We start from the raw sequence: 21,715 nt of genomic DNA on the forward strand, positions 1-21,715 counted from the left end.
TTCCACCCGTGTTCTCTCCATGATAATGAGCAAGTTGTTCTCCACTGCTGTTCATTTATCTCATCCCATTCATCCTCTGATATGACAATATTTGCCTCCCTCTCCCACCTCTTTTTTATATACACCGTGTCATTTCCCGTTAAGTCTTCCACTCCCTTATATATTTTGAAATCAATTTATTTTTCAGTTTTGACTCATATGCTAAAGTAAACATTTTAATGAGTTCTAACCCCTTCCCCCTAGTGGTTCCCCTCATTGTTTGCTCTAAAGTAATGCCTTAATTGCATGTATCTGTATTGATCCAGATTCGTTAGACTATATTGGTCTTTTATCTCTTGGAAACTTTTAATCTCCTTCTTTCTTAAAAGCTCCCAGAGTATCGTAGGTCCTCTATCCCAGTTTTTAAAACTATTATCTGTTCTGTTTGGTATGAATTCTGAGTCAAATCCAATCCATCTTAATAGTCTACTTTGTATTCTCAAGTCATTTTTCACAATTAATTCAAACCAAATCTTCAATGATACATCCAACCATGGGTTTGTCCCTTCTCTAATATGTTTTCTTAAGTCATTGTCCCCTATTATAGCCTGTATAGGAGTTCCATCTGTTGTGCTGGCCTCAATTTCTTTCCATCTTGCTGAGTAGGAAGGGTCGTATATATTCAACAATATTTTTATTTGTGCGGCTTGATAATAGCTCTTCAGGCAAGGAAGTGCTAGCCCTCCTTTGTTTTTAGGTAACTGCAGTGTTCTGTACCTGATCCTCGGTCTCCACCCCTGCCAGATATATCTGGAGATCATTTTATCCCAGTCCCTGAATTCATTTTCTGTTACCTCCACTGGTAGACTCTGGAACAGGTACAGAAGCCTTGGCAGCACGTTCATTTTTATCACCTCCGCTCTTTGTGTAATGCTCATATAAGGTATCAGATTCCATCTGCTAATGTCAGATTTAATTCTGTTGAGCAATGGATCGTAGTTGATGGATTTTAATTGTCCTAAGTCTTGAGGTAAGTTAACTCCCAAATATTTTATTGATTTTAAATCCCAACTGATCTTGTACTTGTCCCTAATCGCTTGGTTTGGTCTGTAGTTGAAAGTAATAACCTGAGTTTTCTGTATATTTATTTTGTAGCCCGATAAATGCCCATATTCTGTAAGAGTTGTCATAAGAGCAGGAATTGACTTATTCGGGTTTGTCAAATATATTAATACGTCATCCGCAAATAATGCTATTTTTTGTATCCCACCCCCCATGTCTATCCCTGTTATATTTTCATTTTGTTTTATCCAAGTGCTCAGGGGTTCCAGAAAAATGGCAAAGAGAAGAGGACTCGCTGAACAGCCCTGACGGCAGCCTCGTTCTAATGTGATAATTTTTGAAAGACTCCCATTGATCCGGATCCTAGCTAACGGTTTATTATACAGGGCCTGTATGACCTTTATAAATGTCTCATGGAAACGAAACCGCTCCAACACTGCATATAGAAAACCCCATCTGACGGAATCAAAGGCTTTTTCCGCATCTATTCCCACCACCACAGTCTCTATCTGATTTTTAATTACATGTTGCATTATGTGTAGGGTGCGCCTAATATTGTCTTGTGTCTGTCTTCGTTTTATAAATCCAGTCTGGTCTAAGTGAATTATTTCTGGCAGAATTATTTCTAAACATCTTGCTAAAATAGCTGTAAACAATCTATAATCTTGATTAAGGACACTAATAGGTCTATAACTGGAACATTCCTTCTCATCCTTGCCCTCCTTCGGTATTACAGAGATAATAGCTTCTCTCCATGAATGGGGAATTTCTCCCTTCTTTAACACCCAGTTAAATGCCTTTCGCAGAAGTGGGATTAATGATACCTTTAGTGTTAGCATCAAAAGTGTTTTATTGTATAATTTTCCCACAGTACATCATTTTCTGACGTTAAATACACATTTCTTTACTTCAAATGTTAAACGTACATTGAACATTCTGGTAACGTCATGAAAAATGGGTTCATAACAAAAAAAAAACAAAAAACAAAACAGCAATTGCATTGTTGTTAAAAGCCTAAAGAGGAATAAAAACACTCAGGAAAAAAATTTTGGCTAAGGTTCTCATAACTCATGCATGAAAGGGTTAATTGGTTGCGGGTCAGGTTGGGTTTTAAAAACAGCTGCAGTGGTGCAGGGGGCGGGTCAAATAATTCCACAGGAGCAGGACCTGCAGGTGAAAAAGCCAACCTGCAGGACCTGCCGGTGAAAAAGCCAACCTGCAGGACCTGCAGGTGAAAAAGCCAACCTGCAGGACCTGCCGGTGAAAAAGCCAACCTGCAGGACCTGCCGGTGAAAAAGCCAACCTGCAGGACCTGCAGGTGAAAAAGCCAACCTGCAGGACCTGCAGGTGAAAAAGCCAACCTGCAGGACCTGCAGGTGAAAAAGCCAACCTGCAGGACCTGCCGGTGAAAAAGCCAACCTGCAGGACCTGCAGGTGAAAAAGCCAACCTGCAGGACCTGCAGGTGAAAAAGCCAACCTGCAGGACCTGCCGGTGAAAAAGCCAACCTGCAGGACCTGCAGGTGAAAAAGCCAACCTGCAGGACCTGCAGGTGAAAAAGCCAACCTGCAGGACCTGCAGGTGAAAAAGCCAACCTGCAGGACCTGCCGGTGAAAAAGCCAACCTGCAGGACCTGCCGGTGAAAAAGCCAACCTGCAGGACCTGCAGGTGAAAAAGCCAACCTGCAGGACCTGCAGGTGAAAAAGCCAACCTGCAGGACCTGCAGGTGAAAAAGCCAACCTGCAGGACCTGCCGGTGAAAAAGCCAACCTGCAGGACCTGCAGGTGAAAAAGCCAACCTGCAGGACCTGCAGGTGAAAAAAGCCAACCTGCAGGACCTGCCGGTGAAAAAGCCAACCTGCAGGACCTGCAGGTGAAAAAGCCAACCTGCAGGACCTGCAGTGAAAAAGCCAACCTGCAGGACCTGCAGGTGAAAAAGCCAACCTGCAGGACCTGCCGGTGAAAAAGCCAACCTGCAGGACCTGCAGGTGAAAAAGCCAACCTGCAGGACCTGCAGGTGAAAAAGCCAACCTGCAGGACCTGCAGGTGAAAAAGCCAACCTGCAGGACCTGCAGGTGAAAAAGCCAACCTGCAACACCATCACAGACAGAGAGCCAACTGACAACAGAAAAGTCAAGTCGCTCTAACGTTTGTGTCAGACTCATTTTAGGATCTGATTAGTGTACTTCATTAATGACAACCACTGTTGGGCTGTCTGTCAGGAACACAAATATTCAACACACAAAGGACATGACAGTAGGACATGTGAGCTGTCAATCACACCTGTCAATCAAACCTCAACAGGCAGACATCAGTGCCTTGCATTAGCCCTGAGCTCATATCAATGCAGGAGCAATTTCCAGACCAATCAGTCTGAGTGACAGCACATAGAAGCCCCGGAGGAAAAAAGAAACTTAGACACAAAGTGGAGGTGAGTGGCTTCAGTGGAGGCAGCACCTACAGGCTGTGGGTGGGACTACATCTGAAGGACATGGTTCCTTCTGTTTCCAACACATGAACAGGCTGCAGAACAGACCTTCACAAACCCATGGGTGACATCACAGAGTCTGAGAGGAACAGGCTGCATTCAGACCAGAAACACAACTGTACCACTGCAATGTTTGGCCCAAACCATCATCATCATCATCATCGTCATCATCATCATCATCATCTTTATTTGCAGACTTGGGAGTCCATTTAAAACAAACAAACAGGCAATCAACAAACAGAATGCATTTTAAAAAACACAGGTTACAAATACAGACCACACATCATCAATATTATCGCAGACAGCTGTCCCAGTGTCTCCACTGGGGTGACTGGTGTGGCACCCAACTATGACTGGGATTAGTCCACAGCATAAGGACGGAATTCTAACAGCCGTTCAATCCACAGATACATTTGTACATGAAGTTTCTCATCAGAGACTAAAAAGTGTTCACTCCTGCACTGCAGAATAACTGCCCTGCTCTGGTCCATCCAGGTTTTTGGAACAGTGTTCTCATGTGTTCATTCTATGCAGCTGTGAGCTTCTGTAAACGAGCCTTTGAAAACCTGGACCAGCAGGGGGCGGTATACAGAGGAGGACAGTCTGCTCTGAAGAGATTCTCCTGGACACTTTCAGAATTCTCTTGCCAACATATTAACCTGGGCATAGAACATCTGACCCTGCTTGGACACATCATCATCATCATCACTGGACATTTGATCTGTAATAAAGTCACCTAAATACTTTATTTTGGTGCTGACACTCAGCTCCTGTCCTGACAAATAAAAATCGGACCAGTGTCCCTGTATCTTAGCGGCCAAATTCAAAGCTTAGGTAAATGTATCCAGATCCATTTCTTCTCCCCCAGTTCTGTGTATTTATTCTATTACAAAAATAGTCCATGTTTTGCTCATATTCAATCAGATCTGTACAAAATTCAATTTCACACTTGATATCATTGATACTGATTTATTGGATCAATCCACTTCCTATCTGTTAGAATGGGAACATTTTTCAAAGTGGCACCAAATCCAGAATCAGATCCGGATCCAAATAATTTCACTAACTTTTGTTGACATCATCATACAGAAGCTGTAGACCAAGTGTGAAGTCAATCAGAACTGGAGTTTGGGAGAAGAAGACGAGTGAAAGTTTTGTAACAGACGACAGACGACAACGACAGACAACAGACGACGACAGACGATGACAGAAGACGACGACAAATGACAACAGATAACGACGACAGATATCAGTGACAGACGGCGACAGACAACGACAGACAATGACAGAAGACGACGACAAATGACGACAAATGATGACAAATGACGACAGACAATGACAACAGACATCGGCGACAGGCGGCGAAAGACGACGACAGATGACAACAGATGATGACAGATGACGACAGACGATGACGACAGATGGCGACAGATGACAGACGGCAACAGACGACGACAGACGATGACAGAGGACGACAACAAATGATGACAGATGACGACAGACATCGACAACAGACATCGACGACAGACGGCGAAAGACGACGACAGACGATGACAGATGATGACAGATGACGACAGACGATGATGACAGATGGCGACAGATGACAGACGGCAACAGACGACGACAGACGATGACAGAGGACGACAACAAATGATGACAGATGACGACAGACATCGACAACAGACATCGACGACAGACGGCGAAAGACGACGACAGACGACAACAGATGATGACAGACGATGACGACAGATGGCGACAGATGACAGACGGCAACAGACGACGACAGACGATGACAGAGGACGACAACAAATGATGACAGATGACGACAGACATCGACAACAGACATCGACGACAGACGGCGAAAGACGACGACAGACGATGACAGATGATGACAGATGACGACAGACGATGACGACAGACAATGACAGATGACGACAGACGACAACACATGATGAGAGATGACGACGACAGACAATGACAGACGACGGATGACAGATGACGACAGACGACACACAATGACAGAGGACAACAGATGACAACAGATGATGACAGACAATAACAGATGATGACAGACGACGACAGACGATGACATATGACGATGACAGACGATGACAGACAACAACGACAACAGATGATGACATAAGACGATGACAAATGATGACAGATGACGACAGACGACGACAGATGACGACAGACGACAGACAACGATGACAGACAACGACAGATGACGACAGACAACAACAGATGATGACAGACGACGACAGATGACGACAGACGACAACAGACAACGATGACAGATGACGACAGATGACGACAGACAACAACGACAGACGACGACAGACAACAACAGATGACAACAGACGATGACAGATGACGACAGATGACGACAGACAACAACGACAGACGACGACAGACAACAACAGATGACAACAGACGATGACAGATGACGACAGATGATGACGACAGACGACAAAAGACAACGATAACAGATGACGACAGATGATGACACACGACTACAGACGACGACAGACGACAACACACCGCGACAGACAACAACAGACGACGACAGATGATGACAGACAATGACAGATGACGATAGACGACGACAGACGATGATGACAGACGACAATGATGCTGGACGCCGCATGATGACAATAGCTTAGGGCCTGCCGGTCGGTAAACTGCTGTAACTGAGGACAGTTTAGGTCCTTGTCCCCTTTTGTCCTGCAGATGTAAACTGTGCTCTTTGTAGCGTTGTTTTGCACTCATATGTCAGACCATAATCAGAACACATGTTCAGCAGCTGCTCAAACCCAGCGCTGCTGCAGGAAAAAATGGACCAACCATCAGCATACATGAGGTGGTTGATTCTACTGTTACCAAACAGAGCCAGTTTTACATCCATTCAGCTGTTTAGGTAGATCGTCCATGTACATGTTAAAGAGTGCAGGAGAAAGCAGCCCCCCCCCGCTGCACACTGTTGCTCACTCCAAAGGGGGGGACATTTTCTCTCCCCATCTGCATCCCAGTACACCAGACGCCTTCATGTAGACTCTGGAACCCCCTTTTCACTTACTTTCAACTACTGACACCATCAAAGGCCTGAAAGGCATCCACGAATCGTGTCAGAACTGAGGAGTTTCTCCTCCTCTAAACCTCTGCAGCTTCTTTCCAGGCATAAATCCACAGATCAGTACCATGCTTCCATTTAAACTGAACTGGTTCTCTGTGGTTCCAGTATATTTAGATAAAAGTGACAAAGTGTTGACACCAGGCTAATGAGGCGGGACAATGACAGACAGTGTCATCAGATTCGGAGAGAAAACGCTGAACGGAGCGTGGTCAGCACTCCCACAGCTCACAAACTCACACTGCAGATTAAAGTCATGTATTATTCAGTTATGATACATACTCTTTTTTTTTTTTTTGCTAAGCTCCATTTATTATTGAAGTCGGTTTACATGGGTTCATATTATATTGGATTTCCAGAAGTGGCAGAAAATAATACAGTTTGTTTTTTGTTTTTTTGTGCATTTTATTTTTTATTTATTTCTTTGACTGGAGCTGTGTGGTTTGGATCAGGCCTCTAACTAACGTGCCACAATCTTAAACCAAGAAAACAAAGCAGTGTGTACGTCCACAGTACTGAGGCACCAAATATGGGCATGTCCATTTTCACAGAGCCAATCAGATGTCCTCATTTGTCCTGCTTCAATCTGCAGTAAGTGTGAATGTCCAGATTTAGACATAGGTTTATGTGATGGACTTGAAACCAGGGCAGTCTGAGTGTAGTTCAGGAGCCACATACAGCCTGAGTTCAGCAGGAAAATAATCGTTTAATAAATGATAAATAATGTCAACTCCCACAGTTTTCTGTTTTCTTTTGTTTTACTTTTGTGGAGGTTCTCAAATTATTTTTTTCTGTATTTAACCTTTACTTCAGTGATTTATCATAATTTACTATAATATTACCCTCTGTATTTTGAATTTTCCGCCTCTAGATCATGCATTTCTTTTCTTTCTTCTTTTATCTATTTATTTCTAACATACAAAGAAAAAAACAAAACAAAATAGAGCAAAATAAAACATTTAAATGGACAGAATGTATCTTCAAACATATACAAGTCTGAATTTTGCATGGTCAAAAAGGAGGAGGAAGAAGAAGTCTAAACTTACTCAATCCAACCCCTCAGTGCTTTTACACCTTTATCACTAACTTAATACAAGAATCAAACTATACTATTTTTCCTAATTTTAGCATTGAACCACAAAAAAAAAAAAACATAATGCTGTAACTGAATTCTACACAATAGTATGTTCATGTCAGTCCAGTCATACAAACAGACTCAACAATTCCACAGTTTTCTTCAATAATTTCAGCAGATTTATCAATAAAAACACCACCCATAAACAAACAGGCCTCAGTGTCATTATTAAATACTGGACCTCTCAAGAATCAATTCTTTATATCTTTTTTTAAACTGAATTATGTTTGATATTTGTTTTATCTCCACACACAATTTCCCTATTTTCCTACACTTCATTTAGATGTTCATGAAAACTCAAATCCTTTAAATGTCATTAGTAAATGCTTTAATGTCATAGATAGTGCACACTTTAGATGAGCTCACACCAGAGACTTAATGAGTAGTAAGTGCATTAAAACTGCCTGAAATAATGAATTCCTGTATTAATAACTGTTTTTTCGGACATGTATTGGAAAATAAATGCATGAGTTCGTATAAAATACACGCTAACATATTCACTCACCATTTGTACATGTGTGAATAGTGTGTTAACACTGATGTTAACGCTGACCATAAGTTTTGTATTCTTGCATCTCCTCACAACTGTTAGTTTGCAAGATGCCTGTGTCCTTCAGAACATGAATGTTTCTCTCAGTCAGCTTCTGGATTCTGCATATCATAAGCTACTTTATCTGTAAAGCTAGCACAAGGTTCAGTTTGAACTTTTAGTCCATAGCAGAGCAGGAGCTGTCTCAGTTCTGGAATTCAACTAGGAGTAACTTTTCAGACTTCCCAGAATGACTCCCAGCTCTTCCATTCTGTCCTGTGTCCATCTGACATTCTTTCCTCTGCTTAGCCACAGCATCATACGTCATATTTTAGATTAACCAGTCCCATGTAAGCTTAACACAGCCTCTGTAAGTTAGACTGATTTTCTGTATTAGGTGGAACTGACTCTTGAGAGGGCGGAGCTTCGTCTGTCAGTTTTCTCATTTGTGCACAAATAAACAGATCGCCTGATTGAAGCAAATCCATTCTCCACCAAGTCTTTGTCATTTTCCAACCATCACAAGTGAATGTGTGAGCGTAAATGCACATGACAACTGGTTTGTAAATGATGCAGTACTACATGTTTAAATGCTGAATCCATAATTTATAAAGTATGAAAATACAATCATTAAGCACATTGTACTTGAGCTTATTAATGATGAGTAAAACATTTATAACTGTGTTTATAAACCATATATTAATGAGTATTCATGTCATAAATATGCTTTATAAATGATGAATTCAGTATTTGTTAATGTTGAACTAATGCTTCATAGTGTGGACTTATTCTAAAGTGTTCCCTTAATGTCATGAACACAGAGGCTCTGGCTCACATCTCATTCTCCGGACTTCCTTTTCCTTCAAACATGACTGCGTTTCTTGTGTGTATTTTGGTTTATTCATCATTTTGTATAAAACAACCAATTATGCAAATGGAACTCCAAAGCAGTGTATTCAGCAGATTCCTAATAGCCTTGTTTTTCTTTTCTTTCAGCGTCTGTTGTGTTCTTTTGTGTATTTTTGATAAATCCGGTAATGCTCCAGCCTATGCATCACTCTGTGTCATGTGTCAGCAGGAAATGAATGGTTCCTGGAGGCTTTTGGATCCCATTCCCTCTGAGGACAGCAGGCAGAGGTGAACAACAAAGACAAATCACATTTACAGCGTCCTCGGAGAAATTCATCTACAATATTAACATCTGATTGGTGAAACAGGGCCGTACGTGTGTGTGTGCGCATTAGGACAAAGTAGGCTTTAACTGTTCCCAGGGCGTTCTGCTGCTGCTGCGTCTGCATGGGTAAAGGAAAGCAGGGGGAGAGAAATCAATCGAAAAAGCGGAGGTCTTCTGCAAATGAGGCGAAGGAGATTCATGCAGAGCTCCACTAAAAATAGATCAGCTAAAATGTCCTTAGGGGTCACATGAGTGTCCATTTGTGTCCAAAACAGTTGTCCTACAGTCACAGAAGTGTGTGTAAATAATGCTAATCCATTTGTGCACAGACTACTGATATTCTCTGACAGTGGAAGCTCTATTTTCATAAATATTGGATTTGGAATAGCACGTGGATGTGAAAACTTTTGCTGGTGGACGGATGTGACATTACCCATGATGCTCTGGTCAGTCCCAGTACTTTATTAGGAATAAACTTCTAGACTTCCTATTGCTAATTGTGCTCTTCTTCATAAATGTTGGTATTGTGGATCTAAAACAATCCCAGCTGACACAAAAACACTAAATGTGTCAGTGGACGGATGTGACATGGTTGTTGTGGATCCCATCATACTGATGCTCTGCAGCCATGTCAGCGTTTACACTAATGATCCCTGTGCAAAAACTAGGAGCACTATTATTTATTGGATAGTTTAGCATCAGACTAAAGAGGAAAGAACAATCTAGAATTGTTCTTTGTGCCTAAAAATGCTTCTTCTTGTAAAAGTGTTGATGTAAACAGTGCTGTGTGCCATTCTTCATGTATGTATTGGTGGAACAGAAGCAGGATGGATCAGCACCATACTCCAGATTGAACCTGTACAAATAAAACATGTGATATGGAGGAGAGAATCTGGGAAGAAAAACTGGGGAATCCAAAAGAAGAGAAGATTTGTTTTTCAGCTCAGTTCAGTTCAAATAGAACTTGTCCATTTGTGACATGAAAATATAGCATTAATTGTGCTGAAATGGTTCATTTTGGAGCTGAAAACATAGTTCATATGAGCATCAACATGTTGAACAGAACTGAAATCCTGTCCATTTGAACAACTGTCATTTACCAACACAAAGTTCCTTTGGATTCACTTACGAGGGGCGACTGGAAAGTTCTGAGCCTAACGTGGAAAGGATTCACATATGCAGTCCAACTCTGGTCCATGAAGTCTGTCCCATATCTTGTCTACATATCCACTACATGTGTTGGTCAGATCAGTCCTTTTCCCTGTTTTCCAGCTCCATGAACTTTCTGTATCCAGTGTTTCCTGAAAAATGGACAAACTTGAGTTTGGGGCTGTCATCAAGTACGTGTCCGACCTTTGGCTTGTTTGGGGTTGGTGCCATGGGATGTTTCCATATAGTCATGTTGCCACTCTTATACTTCCCATAACAGACCCTGCAATGCTGATACCAGTCAACTTTTTAAATAGAAATGTGTCACACATGGTCAGTACAGCTAAGTTAACTTGGTTGCTAATTGTGCAACCTTGAGCATTTGTCAGAATTGAAGATGGCGTCCTCCACCATCTTGAATTTTCATCAATTTTCAACTTTTGTTCTCGTTGACAAAGAAAGTGGTGTAATCTATGGTCTGGTAGGTTTTCCAGGATGGGGAGTCCACTTCTGAAGTCCTTTTTTTGGATACAGGTCAAATCAGAGGTCAAATTTGGAATGGGAATGAAATTATAGGAACAGATCGACTTCAGCCAGATACTGAAAAGACTGCGTTGACCAAGTGTGACACCGCTTTTTTTTTTTCCAAACCTTGGTTGTCAGTCCATGTAGAAACAAGCAAGGGCAACGTTTGGTTTGACATCACAAAAAAGGCTTTGTCAGTCTGTGGAAACTGAGATTCTTCTGATGTCGGCTGTTAGCTGTGGGACAGCAGCGTAACTCTGATACGGCAGAAGTGTTTCAGGTTGAACTGAGTCCAGTCCCTCCAGCTCTAACGGACCAGTATGGCTGCTGGAGGAAGCGCCACAAGGCCGCGCTTGTCAAGTCTCTGGGTGTTGTTGCCATGGCGGGGGACGCCATCTTGAATTCTGACAAATGCTCAAGGTTGCACAATTAGCAACCAAGTTAATTTAGCTCTACTAACCATATGTGACACACTTCCATTAAGAACGTTTACTGGGATTAACTTTGCAGGGTCAAAATCATGGACACTGGACTAATAGTCTGGACTGCTCCTTGGTCTCAGGGTTAGGGTTAGGAACAGGGTTAGGGTTAGGGGTTGGGGTGTTTCCATAGTCTGGACTGCTCCTTGGTCTCAGGGTTAGGGTTAGGAACAGGGTTAGGGGTTGGGGTGTTTCCATAGTCTGGACTGCTCCTTGGTCTCAGGGTTAGGGTTAGGAACAGGGTTAGGGTTAGGGGTAGGGTGTTTCCATAGTCTGGACTGCTCCTTGGTCTCAGGGTTAGGGTTAGGAACAGGGTTAGGGTTAGGGGTTGGGGTGTTTCCATAGTCTGGACTGCTCCTTGGTCTCAGGGTTAGGGTTAGGAACAGGGTTAGGGTTAGTGGTTGTGGTGTTTCCATAGTCTGGACTGCTCCTTGGTCTCAGGGTTAGGGTTAGGAACAGGGTTAGGGTTAGGGGTTGGGGTGTTTCCATAGTCTGGACTGCTCCTTGGTCTCAGGGTTAGGGTTAGGAACAGGGTTAGGGGTTGGGGTGTTTCCATAGTCTGGACTGCTCCTTGGTCTCAGGGTTAGGGTTAGGAACAGGGTTAGGGTTAGGGGTTGGGGTGTTTCCATAGTCTGGACTGCTCCTTGGTCTCAGGGTTAGGGTTAGGAACAGGGTTAGGGTTAGGGGTTGGGGTGTTTCCATAGTCTGGACTGCTCCTTGGTCTCAGGGTTAGGGTTAGGAACAGGGTTAGGGTTAGGGGTTGGGGTGTTTCCATAGTCTGGACTGCTCCTTGGTCTCAGGGTTAGGGTTAGGAACAGGGTTAGGGTTAGGGGTTGGGGTGTTTCCATAGTCTGGACTGCTCCTTGGTCTCAGGGTTAGGGTTAGGAACAGGGTTAGGGTTAGGGGTTGGGGTGTTTCCATAGTCTGGACTGCTCCTTGGTCTCAGGGTTAGGGTTAGGAACAGGGTTAGGGTTAGGGGTTGGGGTGTTTCCATAGTCTGGACTGCTCCTTGGTCTCAGGGTTAGGGTTAGGAACAGGGTTAGGGTTAGGGGTTAGGATGTTTCCATAGTCTGGACTGCTCCTTGGTCTCAGGGTTAGGGTTAGGAACAGGGTTAGGGTTAGGGGTTGGGGTGTTTCCATAGTTTGGACTGCTCCTTGGTCTCAGGCTGACAGTGTTGGACCTCAGTCTCATCCACAGTCTAATCAGCTCCAAACTCAAGTTTGTCCATTTTTCAGGAAACACTGGATACAGAAAGTTGATGGAGCTGGAAAACAGGGAAAAGGACTGATCTGACCAACACATGCAGTGGATAGGATGAAGATATGGGACAGACTTCATGGACCACATTTGGTCTGCATATGTGAATCCTTTCCACGTTAGGCTCAGAACTTTTCAGTCGGCCCTCGTATATTGATTTCTTATGCACAAAGTCTTAAATGAGACCTCTAAGCACATTTTAGCCATCCACTAAAAATAGATCCAAACCATCAGGAGATCGGACAGCCGGCAGCTCAGAGCCTGGATCTTCTGAGTAGCCGGTCCGTCTTCTGTCCTTTAAATCCCAGACCGTGCAGAGCCGGTCCGTCTTCTGTCCTGGGCTGGGCCTTTAAATCCCAGACCATGCAGAGCAGAGCCGGCGCCAGCTGCCCACAGCACGCCCACCCACCACCTTATCGTTCATTTCCACTCCTGTCCTTGGAAGGTCACACAGTCTGCACATCCAACTCCTCTGCCCATCCCTGCACACACACACCCCCACCCATCTCTAATCCAAGTGTCAACACTGGCCTTGAAGCACTTGTCAAACACATAGATGGAGAGTGAACATATGGTGAACACACACACACACACATATACACACATATACACACATACACACACACACAGACACACACACACACACACACACACACACACACACACACACACACACAGATGGCTCCTCTGACAGTACTTTCTACATAAAGTGACCAGAACATATGCCCGTCAGCACATACTGACAATTAAGGAGAAGGCTGTGAAAACACTTCCATTTTAATGACGCCTGATCGTGTACGCCGCTCTTAAAGGAGCCCCATTATTACAATATAGAAATAACTTCATTTTTGTGAGACTGAAAAAAAAAATTAAAAGGTTTCACAGACGTAATAAAATTGGATTCTGTTTAACCCTCATCCTACCAACATATTTCAGATCCTAATCCTACCGACCGGGGTCCATGTGGACCCACTGTCATATGTGGTGACATCACATCTGAGGAACAGACAGAAAACGTCATTTCATTTTGGAATGTTTTTATTACGTATGAAAACAGTTCATATGGTTAAACACCGCTACAATAACTAATAGTGTAAGAATGAGGGTGGTCCACATGATCCAGTCCCCCTGGTTTGGAACAGTCGGATGTGTGGGAACCTTCATCCTCTGCCTCTGAAGTCCAGCTAAGGGCTTGTGCAGCAGCGGACCCTGCTCTTCTGTTTCCATTCACCATCACTTACAAGGTGAATACAGCACCCATTATGTCAGATTGCTTTTGGAACTAATCTAAGCAGTCGAACATGGACAGACAGACAGACAAACTCCAGCACGAAGTGATCATTCAATGAGTGATACAGCAGAGACAGAGACCAGTCCTGTCCTGGGCTCCAGCTGGACCTGGAGCTGGAAGGATGAGGGTGAAGGTTCTTATTAAAGTTACAGGAAATAGAACCGCTTTTTAAGGTAGTTTTAAGGTAGATCAGGCGCATACGCCTTTGGGTCTTGACTAGTTCCTATTCCAATTGCAATAGTGAAAGAGTATCAAAATCCCACCAAACTGGGAGGAAGTAAAAAAGAAAGAAAAAAAAAAGAAAATGCCAAGACTGTATTCTTTAAAACATACAATCATGGCATTTTCTTTCCTTTTTTTTTTTTTTTTTTTGACAAATTTCACTGAATACTTTTCCAAATCCTCAAGTCTTATAATTCAGACTCATTTTCAAACTCAAGGTCCTAGTTCATACCATTAATATGAAAAAACTGCAGCTCACTGTCACTGTACAACCTGTAGCAGAAACCCAATTTACAAGAAACCTGAATAAGAAATAGTTCATACAGTGTAGACTTCTAAAGAATCAGTAATATTAAATTATACTTGGACATAATTCATTGTAGACAGTATGAATGCACCGTGGTACTTCTTTCATCTGGTCACTTTCATTTCATTTGCACATCCAAAATATACACAGCAGCTCACATGTGCTCACAGCTCTTCTGTGTCTGTTCATATTAAATCAGTCTCAGTGAATCCAAAGGAACTTTGTGTTGGTAAATGACAGTTGTTCAAATGGACAGGATTTCAGTTCTGTTCAACATGTTGATGCTCATATGAACTATGTTTTCAGCTCCAAAATGAACCATTTCAGCACAATTAATGCTATATTTTCATGTCACAAATGGACAAGTTCTATTTGAACTGAACTGAGCTGAAAAACAAATCTTCTCTTCTTTTGGATTCCCCAGTTTTTCTTCCCAGATTCTCTCCTCCATATCACATGTTTTATTTGTACAGGTTCAATCTGGAGTATGGTGCTGATCCATCCTGCTTCTGTTCCACCAATACATACATGAAGAATGGCACACAGCACTGTTTACATCAACACTTTTACAATAAGAAGCATTTTTAGACACAAAGAACAATTCTATATTGTTCTTTCCTCTTTAGTCTGATGCTAAACTATCCAATAAATAATAGTGCTCCTAGTTTTTGCACAGGGATCATTAGTGTAAACGCTGACATGGCTGCAGAGCATCAGTATGATGGGATCCACAACAACCATGTCACATCCATCCACTGACACATTTAGTGTTTTTGTGTCAGCTGGGATTGTTTTAGATCCACAATACCAACATTTATGAAGAAGAGCACAATTAGCAATAGGAAGTCTAGAAGTTTATTCCTAATAAAGTACTGGTACTGACCAGAGCATCATGGGTAATGTCACGTCCGTCCACCAGCAAAAGTTTTCACATCCACGTGCTATTCCAAATCCAATATTTATGAAAATAGAGCTTCCACTGTCAGAGAATATCAGTAGTCTGTGCACAAATGGATTAGCATTATTTACACACACTTCTGTGACTGTAGGACAACTGTTTGGACACAAATGGACACTCATTTGACCCCTAAGGACATTTTAGCTGATCTACAATTTTTACAGAGGGTGAGACTTTAGATTCTTGGTTAGAAGTCAGAGAAGTGAAAATGAAAACACTCTTGGATCTGGACGACAGAACAGACCGACATGAGACGAACACAGACGAGTGTGAACCTGAACTGGGCAGGAGTTCAGGTGGGGGACTCTGGCCCCTCCCACTGGATACCAGTTCAGGTGGGGGACTGTGGCCCCTCCCACTGGGGTTTTCATCCTTTTCTCTCTCTTTACTGCAGTCGTTCCTGTGCTGTCATTCACTCTTTCTTCACTCAGCTGCAGTCGACAGCAGCAGCTCATGTGTTCTGAAAGACACTTCACCATTGGTTGAGGGCAGAGGAGGAGGTGCTTCTGCGATTGTGGGTGTTTGTTTGTCATGCAGCCCATGAAATAAAATGTTTAAAAATTGTCCGTGTTTAGAAATAAGGCTGCATACATGTGTGAATCGAGACTGCGATCTTTTAACGATTAACTGTGCAGCCCTAATTTGGATTGGTGTTTGGTATTAGCTTATTCTGTTTCTAACGGCACGTGTGCATGTGGAATTATTTAGCAAACAACAGAATGACTGACACATACAGGCGCTGAACTGCAGGAGTTACATAAAGTTTGATTCAGCATTACTCCAAAAGTTCGCTTTCTCCTCTCAGCTCGTGCACAGTTCACACACAGCACCGCCAAAATAAAAGCATGAGTTTCAAAATAAGAGTCCATATGTATAAATGAGCTAAGACTTGCTTGAAAGGCGAACGGCATTAACGGGAGATTAAAAAAATTGTCGGCGTTATTTAATGAATGTGTTAACGTGGTAATAATGCGTTAACTTGCCCAGCCCTAATAAGAATATATAATAGGCCAAGACAGCAGGGGTTAGTGTTAGGGTTAGGGTTAGGGGAAATGAACAGAAGTTTGACTTTCACTTCTGCAGGGGCACGGACCGCCCCACCCCATACCACCATAGTGTAAGTAGGACAGAAACCCACACACACGGGTAACCGGCAGAAACACACGCACGTGGAACCCCCCCTCAGCTGAACTGCACATGTGTGGCCGAGCCCCCCCCCCCCCCGACTCCTGTTCTTTCAGGTTCCACATTCAGTCTGATCTGATCTGCAGTGGACCCACCCAGGAAATGAACAAAAACAGAATAACCTGTAAATAATGACAACTGACAATTTATGTCTGTGTTTGAGTGAAAAAAAACATTAAATGACGAAAATACTTACTTTTATAAACTATCCAAACTAAACAGATGTGAAGAACCTGAAAACACTGACATTTCTTCAGTAAAATCAGTGTAATTTTCTCAGTCTTCTTCCTCCACTTCTCATTAGTCCATGTGCATTCTGGATCAGATCTCCAAAGACACTAACACTGAGGAACAGGAAGAAAAGAGTTCAAACTGGACTGAATTTAATACAGACATTTCAGGTTGGACACATTTGTTCAGGTTAGTCACATTTTATTGGTACAGGAGAGTTTGGAAATGGAAAGAGTTTCACAATTTAATGTGATTTTTTGCACTAAAACAAAGACAAACATTTGTAGTTGTCATTATTTACAGACATAATGTCATATTATTTTTTTCACATCAAACTGAGAAGAAAATATGGAGTCATTATTTTTTGTAGGTTTTTATTACTATTATTTTACTTGAGGTCAAACTGAACCTGAACTAAAATGAGTTCCACAGCCTGGACTGTGGAATTTTTACACTTTGTAAATTCATCCCAGGGGTCAGATTGGAACCTTTGGGGGGGGGGGGGCGCATTTGGCCCTGGGACGCAGGTTTGACATCCCTGGTGTACGAGAATGAACAAAATGAAAATAAATAAGAATTAAATTAAGAAATGCCTGTTCTTCACCGTCCTGTTTTTAGACCCAGTCAGAAGGAGCCTCTTCAGGGAGGACGCAGAACCAGGTCCAGGTCCAGGTCCAGAGCCTGGGGTGGACCACCCCTGTTGGGAGGACGCAGAACCAGGTCCAGGTCCAGGTCCAGAGCCTGGGGTGGACCACCCCTGTTGGGAGGACGCAGAACCAGGTCCAGGTCCAGGTCCAGAGCCTGGGGTGGACCACCCCTGGTCCACAAGGACATTTTCAGTCTTCCTGGTGTCAGGAACAGTTGAAGCAGCAGACTACTGTGGGGGGGGGGCAGTTTTTTGCTGTTGTTTTCGGTGCACAGCCTCAGGTTGGTTTTGCTCAAACAGGAAGTGACAGAATGTGACTGAACCCAAATGTACTGTGTGGTGTTCATGTGTTTGTGAATCCTAGACCGGGCTGGTTCATCAGTCCCATAAACAGTCTGGATCTGCTGCAGACGGAGCTGTCCAAGGTGTAACTGCATGTGCGTGTGTGTTTTAAGGGGGTTCCCAGCATTAGTGTTCCATATGCAGACAGAACAACAGCGCCTGCACATGACGCTGGCAGCAGCTGAACACCTGAGTGGCACTGCCTCCACTTCCCAGACCTTCGTCCTTGGCTCTTTTACTTCGCTCTTCAAAGTCACTCGGCCCTGGGAACCATGACTTAATTGTGCCCTGTGTGCAAAGCGGGCCTCATTTGCATAACAGTGACAGCAACAGCCTCCAATTAAGTCCTCACCAGCAAATTATTAATTAAACTCCATTCTTCACATTAGCTGTGGAAGCAATTTATCGGCCAATCATTATGATGGTAATTGCATGTTGTAACGGTGAACCTGGTCATTAGCGCTCATATTTAATGTATGCATGAAACTGTGTTCCCCAGACCCTGACAGGTAATGTTAGGAACAGACCCAGATGAGGGCCGGTCAGACCCATGGGCTGAGTTTAACACTGTGGACTAAAAAAAAAAAAACAGGAACAAACAAAAACATGTGGATGCAGACTGAGCAGCAGGGACCACTGTGGGACTATACACTGTAAAAAAAATCTGTAATTGAACAGAATTTTCACTGTTTATTTGACAAATTTTTCCTGTATTTTTAAGAAACAGGAAAATATCAATGAAATGACAAAAACAGACTGTGATTTTACATGTCAAATGGAAAAGAACAGGAAAAAACTGGAACTGTGAAGAACCAGAAAATTTCATTTTTTTAAAAGTAATTTTTTCTTTTTTTCACAGAAAAATACAGTTAAAATACATTTGCAAATGTATTGGAATTTGACAAATATTTCTTTTCTATTCATGAGATTAAACTGTTAATTTAAAGTTTAATACCATAAAAAAAATATTAAAATAAAAATAATAAAAGCAGATAAAATTACTGACAGTTAACGGTAACAGAAGTATTAGTTCTGTCAGTTGAACCAGACTTGTTTGTTCATTGACAAATATCTTGTGTAATTACAGGAGGTTTCACAACAAAAATGTTGAATAAATGTATTTTTGTGAATGTATAACATGTATAAGCACTGATAAACTGTCCAAATACAGTTTTTATCAGTGGATCGGACAACTGAGTCTCACTGAAAATTATTTATATATATATATATATATATATATATATATATATATATATATATAGGGAATTGGATTGTTTTAATACATGGAAATATTCTGTATTAAACATTAAAAAGTACAAAAAAAAAAAAAAAAAAGCAAAATCTCATGTAAAGTTAGGGCAAAAAATTGTATTTGAATTATGGAAAATTACCATATTTTTATGAGATGGTTATTTTCCGTTATTTTCCTGTATTTTTTCGGAGCACCTGCTGCCAGAATAATACTAGGTTTTTATATATATATATATATATATATATATATATATATTTTTTTTTTTTTTTTTTTTTTTCACAGTGTAGGCTATTAAATCTCAGAAAAAAAGGTATTTAGACCCAGAGCAGATGTGTTTTTGCTGGTCTGTTCCAGGTGCTTGGAGTCCTTCTACTTTTAGGTGTTTAAACACAGACAAATGCCAGTCTTCTTACAGTGTGGTGTTTGTTCTGTAGCTGCAGGCTGTTTGTGTTGGGTGGGGGGGGACATGGGACAAAATGGTTCTTTTGATGGTAAAGGTTCCAGACCCCTGTTCTACAGACACGCAGAAGAAAACCACCACTACAAAACAAATGAAGAGTGGGAGGGGTTAGCATGGTTAGGGGGCGTGTGTCCTCACCCAAACATGGCAGATGGTTTCCAGCAGAGGGTCTTTACAGACTGGACCCATGCACAGAGGACTGAAAAGGACAGCTACAGTTCTTCTTCTTCTACATCAGCTCATGTCTTTGGCTGACACATGCTCTCTTCAAAGGCCTCTGCTTTTGACGCTCTAATGTGAACAGTTTCTATCAAAGCACGGTGTTGGTGAAGCTGGGATCTGATGCATCTGATGATCTGATTCATTAATCACACAAGTATCTGCTCTTACAGTTCCTCCTTGACATATTCATATATATATGTATATATATATATATATATATATATATATTTTTTTTTTTTTGTAACTTTTTATTTTAATGTTTTAAATCACTTTTACAGTGCAGTAACAAAACAAAAAACCACACAATACAACCAGAGGGGATGCAGTTCCTGATGCATTGGACTGCTGTTCCGTACCTGATCTGATCTCCAGAATTCCTGTCCTTGAGTCTGCTCCATTTCTGCCATCTTCACTTCAGAGTTCCCATCTTAATCCTCAGATGAAATGTTCCTTTTCCCATGGTATCTACTTCCTCTGTAATGTCCAGTCATTGTTGTGGTGGTAGAGGGTCACTTTTGAACCAGTTCCTTGTGACTACCTTTTGCAGCAAGAATTCAAATTTTAAATCAGTAAGTGTCTTGTCTTTTAGTTCCATCATCAGGTATTAGACCCAGGTCGATAGTCTGGGCTGCACTGGAATTTTATCATTTCAGATGTTCTCCATTGTCTGAACAACATGGTTCTGAAACATCTGCGTTTGTCCACATGTCCAGCAGATCTGCCAGTGGTTGGCGTTCATGTGACCACATCCTCTCCAGCATTGCTGCGGTTTTCCTAATTGTTTGCTTTTAATATTTGGTGTAATAAAAAAATGAATGAGGCTTTTCCAGCCAAATTCTCAGCAGCCTTTAGAGCTGGTGGCTGTTCGCTGGGTTGGACTCATAGAATGCCACTCACTTTCAGGCAGAGGAAGATTAATTCAGATTCCCATTTCGACTGAATGTAAAATGAATTCACACCATTACATTTTTGTAGATCCTGATAGAATTTAGACACAGTCTTAGTGGGTGTGTGTTTGTGAACTCCTGTGAAGGCCTTCGTCAGTTCGCTGCCCTCTGAGAAGTTCCTCTTAAGTTCCGTCACAAAAATGTTTGACCTGTAAATATCTGTAGTGATCCTTGTCCTCCAAATTATATCTATATGTTTTCAAATGATTTACAGGTTTTCCCCTCAGTGAGTGTACAAATGGCTGTTATTCCCTTTTCTCTCCACCTCTCCTTGACATATTTTTAAAGCAGCCAAAAGCGTCCTGTGGCGGCTGACACCGGTCTGGGCTGCTTTCACATCTGCGTACATTCAGACACTACACTTCTGCCTTCTTCTCTCTTGTATTCTCCTGCAAATACAATCACAAAACTATAGCTATCTAAAAAAAATCTTGTCTTTCAAGTGTTAAAATTAACCCCCCCCCGGCTCGTCCAATAACCAAAGGGTTGGCGGTTCCAATCCCTCTCTGTCCATGTGCTGTTGTGTCCTTGGGCAAGACACTTCCCCCTCCTTGTCTCCAGTGCTGCTACTCAAACTGGTGTATGAATGTTTGGTGGTGGGAGGGGCCAAAGGTGCAGATTGGCAGCCCCAGTCTACACCAGGCCTTGGGTTAGGGTTAGGGTTAGGAACAGGGTTAGGGTTAGGAACAGGGTTAGGGTTAGGAACAGGGTTAGGGTTAGGAACAGGGTTAGGGTTAGGAACAGGGT

This window comes from Sphaeramia orbicularis, chromosome 16 (assembly GCF_902148855.1).
Source record: "Sphaeramia orbicularis chromosome 16, fSphaOr1.1, whole genome shotgun sequence".
In the NCBI taxonomy this organism is placed as follows: Eukaryota; Metazoa; Chordata; class Actinopteri; order Kurtiformes; family Apogonidae; genus Sphaeramia; species Sphaeramia orbicularis.